Consider the following 16,082-nt stretch of genomic DNA (forward strand, 5'->3'; position numbering starts at 1 on the left):
AGAGAGAATAAAGGCCTTTGATCCTCCACCATATTGGTGTCCGCATGTTTCTTAGGCCCGAGCGACCCTGGGGAAGGGGGTCGCCGTGCTGTTTCCTGAAACCAGGCCGCCTGCCTTGTATCAGAAGGCAACATCTCTCCCTGCTGTGCCCAGGGCCATATCAGTTTGCTGGGCAAGTTTCCATGACAACCCAATATTCACAGGAGCATGGCTATAATTAGGAGAGTACATTGTTAATTTAGCTCCAGATTTTTTTATTTTGTTGTATTTTAAGCAAAGAGAAACTGCCTGTATTTTCATATCTTTATCTATTATCATATTATGGTTTAATTATTATTCCAAGCACAAATAGCAATGCTTCAGTGAAAGTTGAGCTGCCATGAAGGGCTCACTGGGGCAGAAAACACCTCTGCCTGCATCTCTTTTTTGTGGCACATCTCATGCAGCTCCCTCCCATTCCCTCCAGCCCCCAAGCCTCTCAGTTGAGACCCCCCAGGCCCAGGATTTCCCAGGGATGTTCTTGGTATATAATAGGAGCAAGGTTAGGGAAAAAAAAGGCAGGATCTGCCCTTGCATTAATGATAATTTTTTGAAATGCCAGTGCAAGTGGAATTGTCAACTTTAACCTGATAACAATTCATCTCATCTATCTATTTAAAGCAAATAGCCCTCTTTGGAGAATACTGGCCCATAATATTAATGGTGTCAACACACTGAAGTGTGTAAATCCAGCTTCTGGGTGGGCACAACAGGTCCTGGCCCCACATAGTGGGACCTCTCTGTGCATCCTGGTCCTGCCCCAACCTGCTCAAGGCATCCTTGGCCTGGTGACATCAAAAAAATGCCACTATGAGCTTCCCTCCATCCTTGCTGGAAGCAGGAAGGTGGCAAGGCTGGGAGCTGGAGGCTCTGGTTTAGGAGCCAAAATAAGTGCTGGATCAGGGCACACAGCTTCTAGCCTGAGCTTTTTGGGTAATGAACCATCTAGCAAAGCATGGTGTCTGTGAGAGTGTGTGAGGAAGTTGGATTCATTCCTCTAGTAGGTGGAGGTGGAATTTGGACAGGAATAACAGTAGGGTGACTAAAGATAAACCCAGGGATGGGTACTGGGCAGCATCCGCCTGGGATTTGGGAAAAGGGGCCATCACTGCCATCTCACCCCTGCACTCCCTCCCTCACATGGGTTCCAAGCTCCATGGCCACACTGGTCACAGCATTCCATTCATTATTAATGTGTCAAATAACAAAGAAAGTGCGGCTTTATGGTAATCGGGAATTTTTCTCAAGGATCTGGCACAACTCCAGGTTCAAAGAGCACAGCAGAGCTGCTGGTCCTGTCCCCATGCAAGTGCAACCTTGCTCCCCTCAGCCTGGTGCTTCAACCCCTCCAAGCTGCATGTCTTGACCTGATCCTTTTATCCCTGCTTTTGGCTTAATCCTATTGTAGGAGAGAACACAAATGTCCTTCTTTCAGGGAAAAGATGCTATGGCTACTGTTCTGGGTACCATATGCCAGGTAATAACACAAGATGATTCAGTGTTTCGGAAATTAAAATTACTCTTTATTAAAAGTGTGTATTCAGGGAGATATTGAGTTGCCAGGGGAGTTCCTACATCACCTTAGCAGTGAGAATTGAGGCAAGCTTGCCTGGCTCCTTATGCTGCCAAGCACAGAGTCCACAAGGTGCTTGAACCTGTGTAGGAAGGACTGTATCCTGTCTCAGAATCCTCCCAGGGCTGCTTCTGGGGAAGCACTGAGCATCTCTGGAAAGATGTTAAGAGCCTCCCTAAGTTCTTTCCTAATTCAGTGGGAACTGGTGGATCTCTGCCAATGGGAAATGCTCCAGCTGTGAAAAATGTTTATTATATGATTGGCTTTTCGCAAATTTTAAAATGAATATTATATCTGTTATGTTAGAAAGTTATGCTGTATTAATTCTCTTAAGTAGTGTGTTATAGTTTTAGGTTATAACATAATGTTAAAACAGAAACTATGCTATGTAAGATACTCTTTAACTAGCTCAATAAAGAAATGAGATAATCAAGAAATTCTTTGCACAGAGATAACAGCAACAAGCTCCAAGAAAAGAAAAATTGCCTCATTATCAGAAAAAAAAACTTTCTTCTACTGCTTTTAAGAGTTAATCCTTTGTTAGAGAGCCATGCTTTTTTTTTTAAAGCATCCGAACATTCATATTCTTTGCATTTATTGTCCTTTATTGTCCTAAGTCTGATTGTCCAAATTCTTATTGCTCTAATTTGTATTACTATTTTTATAACCATTTTATTACTATTAAACTTTTAAAATTTTAAAACAAGTCATTGAGGTATTTCGAACAACCTCAAATGTTTTGTCTCAGGAAAATAGCAAGAAGCCTAGCAATGATGAGAACCTGCTGCTTCAGAGGGGCTATTTGCTGAAGGCAAAATTTGACATACTTTATTCTACTCAAAATTTTACATCCCATGCATGGAAAGCTCAGTTGTACATACAGATAGGTACTGAAAAAATAAACTAAAGCAGAAGAGAGTTCCTTTCTTCTTCCTCAAATCCTTCTGGCATAGGTGGGATGATGGGAATATCATCCAGGATGAAGACACAGTGGTGCCCTCAACAGGTGACCTACAAAATGCTGCTGTGGTCATCAGGTGCTTAAATGCTTCATCAGAGACTCCTGCAGGAAAAGAAACCCTTAAAATAGTTGAGTCAACAATCATCCTGCCAGAATCAGAGACATTAGTCTGTCTGGGCTGCAGTTGACTTGAAAGCTGATAAACCTCCTTTAAAAACCCAAATAATAGACCTACTGTAAAAGCAAGAACTGGAGACAGACAAGGTGTTTATTCTCATCCTGAAAGAGCCTGAGTGAGCAGCTCTGTCTACTTCCTGAGCCCAGAGACTTCTGTCTATGCCTGAGGGGCTGGCCTCATTGGTTGTGGGGCTCCAGCAGTTTCTCTTCCATCCAAATCTTATGGAGTAAGATATCCCAGCGGCAAAGCAAGAGACAAACTGAGGTGATGGGGTGTGAATGTGGCCAGCCAGGGCATTTGTGGCAAAAGAAACAGCACAAAGCTGTCAAAACTCTCTCATATTTATGTGTATATATATATATATATATATATACATAAAATAAATCAAATAATCAAATTTCAGACCAGGGTATCCGCAGCTGAAGCAATGCTTGTTTATGCCAAGAAGAGAAGCTGGTTTTGAAATACCAAACGTGGGGACCGACTGTCGTGATCCGTCCCAGTGAAAGGGTAACGCCATGATTTTTAGGTGCAAAAATAACCAACAAGGCACAGGGGATTTGCAGTAACAAATCAACAAAAATGCAATTTTATTGAAATAACCACAACTGAAACGCGTTGGTGAGGGGAACTGGGGAAGAAAGGGAGAAGATAAGGAAAGAGGGAGGAAAGGAGGGCAGAGGGGTTATAGCTACCAAGACGTGGTGCCGCTTTTGTCTTTCGGGGTCCAGCCGTCAAAGCTCACTGGGTCATGTCCGGGGAGATCTCAAAAAGCAGGCCTAACCAGGGCTCCAATTATACGATTTTTTCGTTGGGGGGAAGGGGAGCCGAAACAAAGGTCTCCAGGGAGGGGTAAAGAACAGAAAAAGGGGGGTACACAGAGTCCAAGCCAAGCAACAGGCAAAATCATTGTTTTCATGGCCCAATGCTCGCAGGTGCGTTTATTCTGGGCAGCTTTTCCCCCCTTCGTGCACACCTCCCCCGAGCTGGAGGGGAGTTTTCAGTCCCAGTCTCTGGAAGAAGGTGCGAGGGGGGTTTTTCTTGCACGGGGATTTCTTGTCTTGGTTCTTTGATGAAGAGGCTCACATCTCTGCTTGTCTGTCACGGTGGTTGAAGGCAGACGAGAGGGGTCTTCTCTTGGAGGGGGGAGACCGCCCCAGAGCTCAGACCAGCCAGGAGGTAGGGAGAAAGTCCAGATCCATTGTTCAGAAAGGGCAGAATGCCCCCTTCAAGTTCAGCGTGGTGTGTTCTGCAAACAACACCTGTGGAAACAGTGAGCTGAGAAGCACATGACTTCCCCCTCCCCACTGGCTGAACAGTTTTTAACTTTTCGGTGGTCTTTTCTGCATGACAATTGTGAGGCAAAAATGAAGGATATTTCAGACAGACTCTCACACAGACTCCCCCCATGTCCTGGTGACAGAGAAAGAGGGTGGAGTTTTTAGCACTGTGTGGGTGTGACCACATGGTTTATTTCATACCTATCGCTCCTAACATAATCTTCAACAGTCCATTATACCTTTCAATCTTCCCAGAGGCTTGTGGATGATAAGGGATGTGATATATCCACTCAATGTCATGTTTCTTTGCCTAAGAGTTTATGAGATTGTTCTGAAAATGAGTCCCATTGTCTGATTCAATTCTCTCTGGGGTAAGATGTTCATGCGCGGACAGACAACTCTTCAACTAATTAAGTTGAAAAGAAGGATATTTATTGCAGCACGCTGGACACATTGAGACAGAGTAGGGATCCATCCTGAATTAGGCGAAGTGTCTGGAAGAGGTGAGGGGTCTGTTGAGCCAAAGCTGAAGGAGAGGCCGCATTCCAGAGACAACAAGGAGACAGAGAAAGAAAAACAGAAAAGACCACAAGGTCAATTTGCCCCTGACCTAGAAATTCCTTTGATAAAGAAGAACTGGTGCTAAATGTCACGCAGAATGAATATGTATGAACTTATTGTGAAACTGTATGCATATGCATTTGGAAGGGGGATAAAAAGAAGACTCGAAGTCTTCGGAGGCACGCATGCCTTTTGGGGAGGCTTGCGTCCGGCGCGCGTCGTAATAAAAGCATACCGGGCTTTACAACTTTTACAAAGTTGTGAGGTTTCTTCCTTTCTCCGCAAATCAACATATGGAATCATTTCTAAATACACGTGCAAGGAGTTGCAGACTCCTGCCCTATATTTATACAGAATAGGTTTGACATATCTAAGCGGTTTCTGAGGACACATAGCACATAATCATTACCTGCCCGCTTTGTATTATGATCAGGTGAATATCCATTACCGCTACTCAATTGTACTCCCTTAATTGGGTTGGTGGGATTTTGAAATAAGGGAGTGGGCATAGGGGAGGAAGAAAGCCGTCTTCCTCGTGGTGAACTCTTCACCCATGACCAGTTGGCAGGACTTTTTGATCTGCTGGTCAGGGTTCAAGCCTCTCCTAACTGTTTGATTATTCTTAAGGCAAGGTATTTCTATGGTCTCTGCTCCTTCGCAATTGCTACATTTATCCCTGTCACTCCTAGCTTCTCTTTCCTAATGTATTTGTTACTCTTTAACTAAGGTACTTAATTCTTGCCATCTATATTACTAACTTAGCTTCTTAACTAATTTTAAAATCTTAACTGAAATATTCAATCTTCTGCTATCCTAATTATATTCCCAGCTGGCCCCTTGACTCAATGTGGCCACAAAATGTGCCTCTCATGGCCTGAGATGGTGTTTCAAGCAGTAGCATGTTTTACTGGGTATATATCCAGCCAGACAGTTGTTGCCTCTACCATGGTGAGGATGTAGTATTTGCCTTGGCGTGTTCATGGCAGTGGTCCAATATAGTCAGTTTTCCAGGCCTCACCATATCAGAAACCCAGCCACTGCCCTCTCTTCCAAGGAGATTTCACTTGTGTGGCTCAATTGATGGCAGCACGTTTCACATTCATGAATGATCTGTGTGATGGCCTCCATGGTCAGGTCTACCCATCATACACAAGCCCATCTGTATGTTGCATCCCTTCCCAGATGCCTAGATAGCAGCTTTCCACCTCTGATGTCTTCCTATGACATTTCTGGATCTATCAGTAAATAAAGCATAGCCTCTTTTGTTTTCTGGTAAGTTGTTATATGGTGATGCTTTTTGGGTATAAATCACCTTCTCAGAAAATGCTGTCATCAAATCTTCCAAAATATCAGAATAAGACTCCTTAGCACTAATGTGGTGTTAAAGAGGGCATCATTTATTCAGGTCTGAGGTCACACGGGGCATAACTCCTAACCTTATGCAGACACATGATTCTACAAGTGTGTTGCTTATATACAATTGCTACATGCTGTCCTGGTTTGAAAAGGAAGTGAGTTTTTTGGGATACTGAGGTCAAACCAATAGGTGCTCAGATCTGAATATTGGTACCTGGTGTGGCCACTGAGGACATGGATACACCTCTGAGAACATGAGGGGTTAAAAGCAGAGAGCTCCCAGGAAAACTTTATCTTGGGTTCCATCTGTGAAAGAGGTCAGACCTCCCCTGCCCAGCTGCTGGCTGGGTGGGGGAGGGGAAGCCATGCGGTGGGTGAGGTAGGCCAGGCCTTGGACAGAGAAGGGAGGTGAAGGCCCCTGCAGGATGGAAGGGTGGAGGAGCAATGAGAGGCATCAGGAATACCCTCTCCAGGAGAGAAAGAGAGAGAGATGGTGCCTGTGCCACCTTGAAATTTGATAGCACGTCCAGCTGAGAAGGAGGGGGGGGGGGGGTATGTGGCAAGAAGGTGGACCGGCAGAGCCTGAGATTTTTAACCCTTTTCTTGGATGATGGAAACCTCACAAATGATGATCCTCCTGGAGTTGAATGAGAAGAGAGACAGAGATGAGACAAGAGGAAATGGGCCACGAGAGAAGTTGAGAAGAATCTTAGGTGGGAGGAGATGGTGGAGTGGCCTTTGACTGGAGTTTTCTTGTATAGCCATGGGCAGAACCATTTTTCCTGTGACACAGAGACTGCATTTAGGGGGAGGCAATGGCTTGGAGTCAAGAGAGTGCAGTGATATGTGAAGGAGTGCATGAACAGAGACGATGGGTGAGGAGGGTGGTTGGTGCCCTCAGTCTTCAGTGGAGGAGAAGATCTCTGTTCTTGAGACCCCTCGGCCCCAGGGGGTGAATTTGGGGGGGACAGGTGTCCCAAAAGTGAGAGACTGTGCTTTTTTTGGAACTGGGCAAAGCATCCTAAAAGGGGAACCCTAGAAGCATCTCTGGTCCATGCGCAGTGGTGAGAGCACTGTACATGGAAGGAAGATGTCACGATGGCAAATGATCTCCGGGTAGTGCCACACGTGACATGGAAACACTAGAGGTCTAAACTGTGTTTCCAGGGGAAGCCTATGGTACAAGAGGGACTCCTCTCTTCTTGATGAACTGAGAATTGATTACCTAATGAGTGGTGATGGACTGAGAGTTGGTGATCTGAGGGGTGGTAACTGAATTGAGAATCCAAGGTTTTGTACTACTGGGAATATTGGAAATTTGGTGGGGAGAGGAGGAATGTTTTTGCAAGGTTTTCATTCTGAGTTCTGTGTGTGTTTCTTTTTATATACAGTTGTAGGTTAACAAAGTTTTTCTTCTTTATTCCTAAGTTGGAACCTGCTTTGCTCTATTCCTGGTCACATCTCACAGCAGACACCAGGGAGCATATATTTTCATGGGGGCACTGGCATTGCGCCAGCGTCAAACCATGACACATGCATATTACAATTTACCCATTACCATAACTCCCACCCCAAGTTCCCAGATTCAGCCCTTGTTTTGTCTATTACTGCATTTTTGAGCCAGGTGTCTTCTTATCTTCCAACTGTCCTTTCTGGAAAAGCAGTGTTTGCATGCATTGTTTCTCTGCTAAAAGTTCACAGACACAGTAAAAATTTAATTAACCCATTTAGTATCAATGCTCAAAAATCTCTGGCTTCTTGGTGAGTCAGCAATCTCTTGTAGGATTCCTGGGAAATTGAGTTTTCCCATTTGGACTTGTTGTGTAATCAGTGCTACCCACTTCCTCTATGTACTGGTTGCATGATGCATTGAGAGGATGTTTCCTTTGAACATCCAGTGTAGCACAGGCAATCACGGTGCTAAGAGGAGACACACTTCTGTCCCAACAACTTCTGAGGCAGCTCAAACCCCCTTGTAGGCTGCTAATATCTCTCTTTCAGTTGGAGTACAGTGGGCTTCTGATCCTTGAGAACTCCAGCTCCAAAACCCTAATGGTCGACCTCGGGTTTCTCCTGAGGTCCTTTGCCAGAGGCTCCAGGACAGACCCAATTGTAGCAGCGGTCCTGCTGGGGAATAATGAGCATCGACTCCATGATTGCAGAAGGCTGATCAATTCCTTTATTGTACTATATTATACTATATTATTCAGAAAACCCCATCACCCTTGCCAGTGAGATAGACTGGAAATTTTCCAGAGTAGAAATCCATTTTGATTTAGGTGAAATGTACATCTTTGAGTTAAGTCTGTAGTTTGAAAACATAGCTGTTTAGTCTGACTGCCTGTTCTCATAAAAAGCCTGTGCTCAGAGAAACTGCTTCAGCCAAAGGACAGAGATAAGGGGGGGAGACAGAGAGAGACAGAGACTGCTGTGAGAGCAGGTCAGCTTGACCTAGGAATTCTTTCTGATAAAGAAGAATTAGGGGCAAATGTAATGTGAAATTTGTAAAAATGAATATCTATGAACTTATTGTGAAATTGCATGCATATGTATTTGAGAGGGAGATAAAAAAGGATCTGGAGTTCCCAGAGGTGTGCATGTCTTTTAAGGAGAGTAATCTCCACATGCATCCAGCGCTGTAGTAAACATACCGGCTTTACTACTTCCACAAAGTTGTGGAGTTTTGTTTGCCTCCGCAAAACACCAGACAGTCACAACACACACGTGGATCCAAAATGTTCAATGAATCCAAAACATCATCACCAGAGTCCAATTAAAAAATCACCCTTTGGTAAACAAATCTCCATAACACATTCCACATTTGCACAACAACAGGTGCAGCAAGTGGAGATAAGAATTGTTTCTCATTCTTTTCTCTGAGCTTTCTCACAGCTTCCCAGGAAAATCCTGGGACAGGTATGCCTCTCTCTCTGTTCAGAGGATATATGATTACTACAAGACCCTGTTCCCCAGATGTAGTGTAGAGTATATTTTGCACAGCTGATCCTGTCCTAACAGGCCCAAGAGCTCCTGCATAAGATATTTCCTGTTTGATCTGCTCAAAGGCCCGTTGTTGCTCGAGGCCCCACTTGAAATGGTTCTTTTTCTGGGTCACTTGATAAAGGGGGCCCACAAGCTGGCTATAATCTGGAATATGCATTCTCCAGAACCCCACAAGGCCTAGAAGAGCTCACATTTCCTTCTTGGCAGCTGGTGGAGACATATTTGCAATTTTTTTAACCACTTCTGTAGGCATATGATGACATCCACCCTGCAATTTTATTCCCAAGAATTGGATCTCTTGTCCAGGTCCCTTTACCTTACTTTGTTTTACGGCAAGACCAGCTTTCAGAAGAATTTGGATTATTTTCTTTCCTTTCTCAAAAACTTCTTCTGCTGTATCACCCCACACAATGATATCATCAATACATTCTAAGTGTTCTGGACCTCCACCCTGTTCCAGGGCAGTCTGGATCAGGCCATGGCAGATGGTGGGGCTATGTTTCCATCCCTGGGCCAGTTGGACACCCCTCCAGGTGAAAGCAAATTGTGGCCTGCACTCTGCCACCAGAGGGACTGAGAAAAATGCATTAGCGATACCAATTGTGGCAAACCATTTGGCTGGTTTTGACTCCACCTCATATTGGAGTTCCAACATGTCTGGTATGGCAGCACTCAGAGGCTGTGTGACTTCATTCAGGTCCCGAGTCTACTGTCAGCCTCCATTCCCTGTTAGACTTTCACACTGGCCATATGGGACTGTTAAAGGGTGAGATGGTTCTGCTGATTACTCCTTGGCTCTCTAGTTGACAAATTAGTTCATGGATGGGAGTTACAGAGTCTCAGTTGGTGTGATAATTCTGACAATGCACTGTCCTGGTAGCAATTGGTACTTACTGGTCTTCAACCTGCAGCAATCCTACAATGAAAGGATCTTCTGAGAGACCTGGCAGGGTGGATAACTGTTTGATCTTCTCTATATTCACTGTAGCTACACCAGAAGCCCATCAATACCCTTTTGGATCCTTAAAGTACCCTCTCCTGAGGTAGTCCATGCCAAGGAGACAAGGGGCCTCTGGGCCAGTCACAATGCTTTTGCCATCTGTCCCCTGTTAAGTTCACCTCAGTCTCTATTACAGATAACTCCTGGCATCCCCCTGTCACTCCAGAGATCCAGATGGGTTCTGCACTCCTGTGCCTTGATGGCATCAGTGTACGCTGTGCACCGGTATCTATTAAAGCTTTATAGTTTTGTGGATCTGATGTGCCAGGCTATCAAATCCAAATGGTCCAGTATGCTCGGTCATAATTTTCTTCCTCCTGGCCGAAGGCAGGGACCCTCTATTCCTGTTCCTGGACAGAATATTCACTATCTGAACTTTGCAATGCCAGATCAGAAGTGATTGTAGTTCTTTTATATCTGGGAGATCACTGATTGCCTTCTGGTCTCTCTGCAGCAACTACACTGACAGTCTTCTTGGGTGATCCCTTCTTAACAGCTCTCTTCCCCCTCAGTTCAGAGACATGGGCCTCCAGCATAAAGGTGGGTTCACCGTCCCACTTCCTCATGTCCTGTTGTAGACATCTTTTTCACTAAAAATCCTTTCTTTAGGATTTTCCCTTCTGGGAAGCTGAGGCCCCAGAAAAAGAATGTAAATAATGGTTATCTGCTGCTGTGGAATGCAACAGGTGGATTTTTGATTGGGCCATCTTGAATGTTTATAATTAATGGCCAATCAAGACAGAGCTATCTCGGACAGAGTCGGAGACAGCTGCCTTTGTTATCATTCTTTTCTATTCTATTCTTAGCTAGCCTTCTGAGAACTTTTCCTGCTATTTCTTTTTAGTATAGTTACTATGTAATATATATATCATAAAATAATAAATCAAGCCTTCTGATCATGAAGTCAACATTCTCGTCTCTCCTTTCACCTGAAAACCCTTGTGACCACGGTCACAATTGGTGACCCTCTACTCATGCAGAAAGAACCAGAGTTCATTATATGGCCTGCACTTGGGGCTTCCTTTTCCTCTGACCAGGGCAGGACAGGAACGATCTCTTGGGCTGCCCCTAAAAGCTGGGTTGCTGGCTCATAGGGATGAGGAAGTACCCAGAGTTTCTTCTACATTTTGGAGCTAGGGCGACACCATCTCTACAGTTAGTATATCCTTTTGTAGGTGACAGAATACCAAGCTTCTAGAATGTAAAGCAAGGGTGCTTTGAACCACCTTCCTCCACATGGCCAGTGTGCAAGGGACCTCCTCTGGATCTTTAGAGACACTGTAACCTTTTAGATTGCTAATTCTTTCAAGTACTGGATACCTTTGTCTGCAGTGTTGCACTTCCTGGTGGAGTTCAGAAGCTCTTTCTTAAATGGATATCTTGCTCTCACACTTGAGAGAAGCCATCTCCAGAGAGCGCAAATTGCTCCTTCCTTTCCAATTCCTCTTTAAATTTCTTCATCTTTAGCGAGGAATCCCAGCTGTTGCGCTTCATGACCTTCTATCTGCTGACTGTTGGCCCCATTATCCCAGCATCAAAGCAGCCAGGCAGAATCTGCTCACCTGGCTGGCAGCTGTAATATTTTTGCAAGCCTTGAAGTTCTGATGAGGTCAGGGACCTAATAACTTTGGTTTACTGCTTGATTGACCTCATTCCTTTCAATGCCTTTGTTGAAGGACCTGCCTCTTGATCTCACACCTCCTTTTCTACTAGTACTTCCTTTTCTTCTTCTTCTTCCTCTCTGTCTTGGGATGGTGGCTCATGCTGATGGGGTTATCCCATAGTAATTTTGTGCCCAGAATTGTTACTGTGTCGTCCCATCCCGTCCCCTCTCCCCCATGGCTTGGGGAATATCATTATGGGTGAAGGTTCAGCCCAGGATCCAGAGGACGTTGGGGCGGGGGCTGGCCCTTTTTTCCAGTGGGGGGGGATCAATGCTGGCGCTGTATGGTTGGCATGGTGACTGGATCTGACCTGAGATCCTATTGCCCTGGAGGGATTTTTTGGGGTGTTTTTTTCCTTTTGGCACTGCAACCAGGGCCTGCCTGCTTGCTTCCCTGCTTCCCTGCCACTCTGGAGCTCAGAGCCAGCATGTGAGATGGTGAAACCTGGGACCACCTTCTGCCAAGCCCCTGCCCCTATGGCTGCTCCTGTGTGTTAGGCTCCGAGACTATGATCTGCCACTGTTTCTACACTGCAAGCCTGCAAGCCTTCTCCCTGTTTCCCAGTTGTTTGGAGGTCCAGAGTCAATGTGTGAGGTGCTGCTGGGACTGAGGCTGCCCCCACCAGGCCACTTCTCTGCATGGTAGTCCGACATCACAACCAGCCACTGCCTGTGAGCTGTGCAAAGGAGCAATCTCCTGTCCTCCCCTTCGCCTGAGCTCCCAGGCCCCCCTCAGAAGGTTTTGGAGCCTGCATTGGAGCACCACTGAGGCCACAGGAACCATCACAGCCCCTCTGCCAACAGTGCCCCCTGAAGCTGCAAGGAAATCACTGCAGCCTCCGTGCCTCAACACCAGCCGATAGTGCCCCCTGCTGGTTGTGGTCATGACTACACCAAAGGGGAAATTGCTTGATGGGTGGGAAAAGACTGTTATTGGGTTGTCCGGTTTTTTTGTTGTTGTTGCTGTTGTTGTTGTTTGTTTGCCTTGTTTTATATATAAATACATATATTCTAGCAAAGAACTTATTCCTTTTGCCACATCTTTGCCTGAAAGCCCTGTTATTTTAAACTTATACTAATAAGGAGGTAAGGGGTCGTATTTTCCATTCCAGGAAGGTTACTGCCTTCCTTGGCAGACATCTGTCTTTCAAAGCAGGGCACTCCTTTACGAATTGATGGTGCAGGCCTGATAACTTGCCTTGTCCTTTTTTTTTGTTTTTACTACTGGGGCAATAACTGTAGTTGCTGTGGTTTGAGTTCCTGTCTCAGGCATAGTGTCCTCAAACACCGTTTGTCTTCCTGCCTCAACTACAGTCCTCAGAGAGTACTGAACAGTGGCTCCGTAGGCACAGACCAGGCCCCAGTACAGGGTGAGAAGCTTCTGGTTTTTTGTTAGGGTAGGCAAGGCACCCTTCTATCAGTTGACAGGTCCGTTTCTTAAAGATTTTTACCTGTTCAGGTCTAAAATCCCAGGTAATGGGAGGTCATAGCTACCTTGAAACCCTTCCCAAATCCTTCCACGCACCCTGCCACCCAGGAACTGGATGCCTCAGGCCAGATTTCAAAAGCTCCTCTGTAGTAAACTGTCGCAGACATTTTTTCATAGAAATCCTTTCTTTCACATTTGTCCATCTTCTGGGAAGCAGAGCCCCAGAAGAAGAATGTAAACAATTGTTATCAGCTGCTGTGAAATGTAGCAGGTGCCCCTGTGATTGGCTCATCTTCCATGTGTACCATTAAAGGCCAATCACAGGAGCAGCTCAGGGACAGATTCCCTGGACACAGAACTTTGTTATTCATTCCTTCTATTCTATTCTTAGCTTAGCAGCTCTCTGCAACTTCTCTTCTTATTCTTTTTAGTATAGTTATAATGTATTATATATCATATATGAATAAATCAAGCCTTCTGATCAAGAAACAAGATTCTTGTCCTTCTCTCACCCCAGTGACCGTCTAAGGCTCTTGCAATAGTAAACCCCTCAGGTTTAGCCAGGGCCCCTTGGAGAATAGAATGCTGACACAGTGGCAAAGAAGTTTCCTGTCTCCAGGGACATCCGCCTTGTACCTTATCCCTATAGCCATGTAAGGCAATATTGTGTTAACCCTACTATTGGTCACTTATGGTCACTCTAACACCTTTGCCATTGGTCAGGATTGGATCCGGGCCAAGGGTATAAAAATGGCATACTGTACCCCTACTAACTCGGAAGAAGAAGAGCTAAGACCCTTCACGGAACCTCCAATAAAGCCATACTCGTGGAACAGCCAGCGTCTTCTGCTTCTCCTCTCTTTACCGTCTGCTGGAGCCTTAGGCCAAGGGAAAAGCTACCTAGCAAGCAAAGCTGAAATCACAAGAGCTGCCTAATCACTAAGAGCTGAACTTTCCCTGCTTGCTAGGGCTGTCCCGCGTCCTTGGTCTGAGAGCGAGCTGGCTTCTAGCACCCAGTCCCCTTGGGGACTGAGCTCTGGAGCTGTAACAGCTTGCATAGGATAAGACCAAGCAAGGCTCATTTATACACCTATGAGGATCTCCAAGTGATCTTAAGATCGCTCTTTAACAACGAGGAGAGAGACAAGATCTTGGCAAGCCGTGATCAAGGACTGGGAAAAACAGAACCCAAATGGGGGGGCCGGGGAGGAATGGTGGCCAAACCAGAAGCCATCTTGGGAAGCCCAGATGGACGAGGCGAGGCAAAAGATGATTAATTTAAGAAATATGGTTATTCAAAGCTTTCAGGAGGCTGTACCGAAGGGGCAGAACATGAGCAGGGTACTCAGAGAATGTCAGGGGAAAGATGAAACCCCCACGGAGTGGTTTGAACGGCTCCAGAAGGGTCTGAGAATGTACTCAGGAATAGATCCTGATTCCCCGGTGGGAATGGTGTTGTTAAAAAGGCAGTTTGTGACGAAATCTTGGGAAGATATTCAGAAAAAGCTAGAGAAAATAGACGGGTGGCAAGAGCAGGGGTTGCAGGAACTGTTGCAGGAAGCCAAAAAAAGGCTACATGCCAAGGTTTGGGTGACAGCAGTAAGGGAAGCACAGAAGCAGGAGCAAGGGAAAAATCTCGGCTCAAGGTGAGACTTTACAGCCCCACTGTTCAAGACGAGGGAAAGATAGACTTGAGGGTGTGGTATGTTCGGGGGAAGCCGGGAGGCTGGACATAGAACCAATTTGGATTGGAATTGAAAGACCAGAAGACCCGATATTGGTCAAACAATATCCCCTCTCCATGGAAGGGAGGAGGGGTTTGAAACCAGTGATTGATGGATTAATAAAGAAAGGTACACTGTCAGCTTTTGGGGTTGTTGGAGTATTGCCAGCAGTGGATTGAAGGGTACAGTGAGAAGGTGAAGTTTCTATAAGAGAAACTCCCCACGTGTCAAAGTGAGGGAGCGACCACCATTGTTGATTTTTCGCATCTGACTCCGGTTTATTCATCAATCCATCAATTTTTTTAACTGTGTTAATTAAGTTCATGCATATTGCAAAATCTGAGCTCCTGACAGGCTGTAGAGAAAACTTCAGCTCCTCCTTTTGTTTACAATACCTGAAGTTAGTTTACTGAGACCAAGATCAATGTTCCCACCATGATATGAAGAGTTCTCAAAACTTTCATCTCTGTTCTCAGACTGACTGTCTGCTCCCAGTAGCAGCCAAGGACAGAATGGCCTGAGAAACTTGTTGTTTATATAGAAGGTAGCTGAGAACCTAATTATTTACAGGATCAAGCCTGGGAAAGGCTGCTTTTACAGCAGGCTTCTATATTTCTTTAAGGCATACTTGAACCAGGCTCTCCACACCCACGGACCGGATCAAATGGACACAAAAAGACGACGAAGAATTCAGGCGAGTCAAGGAGGAACTCATGGCAGCACCAGTGCTGAGTGTCCCTGACGTGAGAAAACCCTTTCAGTTGTTTGTGGACGCTAGCAATCACACAGCACACAGGGTGTTGACCGCAAGACTGGGCGGGGGTCAGGAAACCTGTGGGTTACTTGTCTTGGCTTTTGGACCCGGTCAGCAGGAGTTGGCCCACGTGCTTGCAGGCAGTTGTGGCTGTGGCTTTGCTAGTGGAGGAGGCAAAGAAGGTGACCTTCAGGGCACCTTTGGTAGTATTCACACTACACAACTTGCGGGGCATACTACAGCAGAAAGTGAAGAAATGGCTCACTGATGCAAGGTTGCTAAAATATGAAGCCATTCTGATTCACTGGCAGGACTTGGAATTGAGAACTACCACTGCGCAGAATCCTGTGTAGTTTCTGTTTGGGGAAGCTGCAGAGAAAATTGGTTCATGACTACATGGAGGTGGTCAAGTTGCAGACCCAGATCAGGGAGGATTTGGAGGAAGAAGAACTGGACGAGGGCGAGAAGTGGTTTGTGGATGGGTCAAGCAGAGTGATCGAAGGGAAAAGGAAGTGAGGATATGCAGTTGTGGATGGGAGAACAGGAAAGGTGATTGAAGCA

Source organism: Zonotrichia albicollis, chromosome W (genome assembly GCF_047830755.1).
Source record: "Zonotrichia albicollis isolate bZonAlb1 chromosome W, bZonAlb1.hap1, whole genome shotgun sequence".
NCBI lineage: Eukaryota > Metazoa > Chordata > Aves > Passeriformes > Passerellidae > Zonotrichia > Zonotrichia albicollis.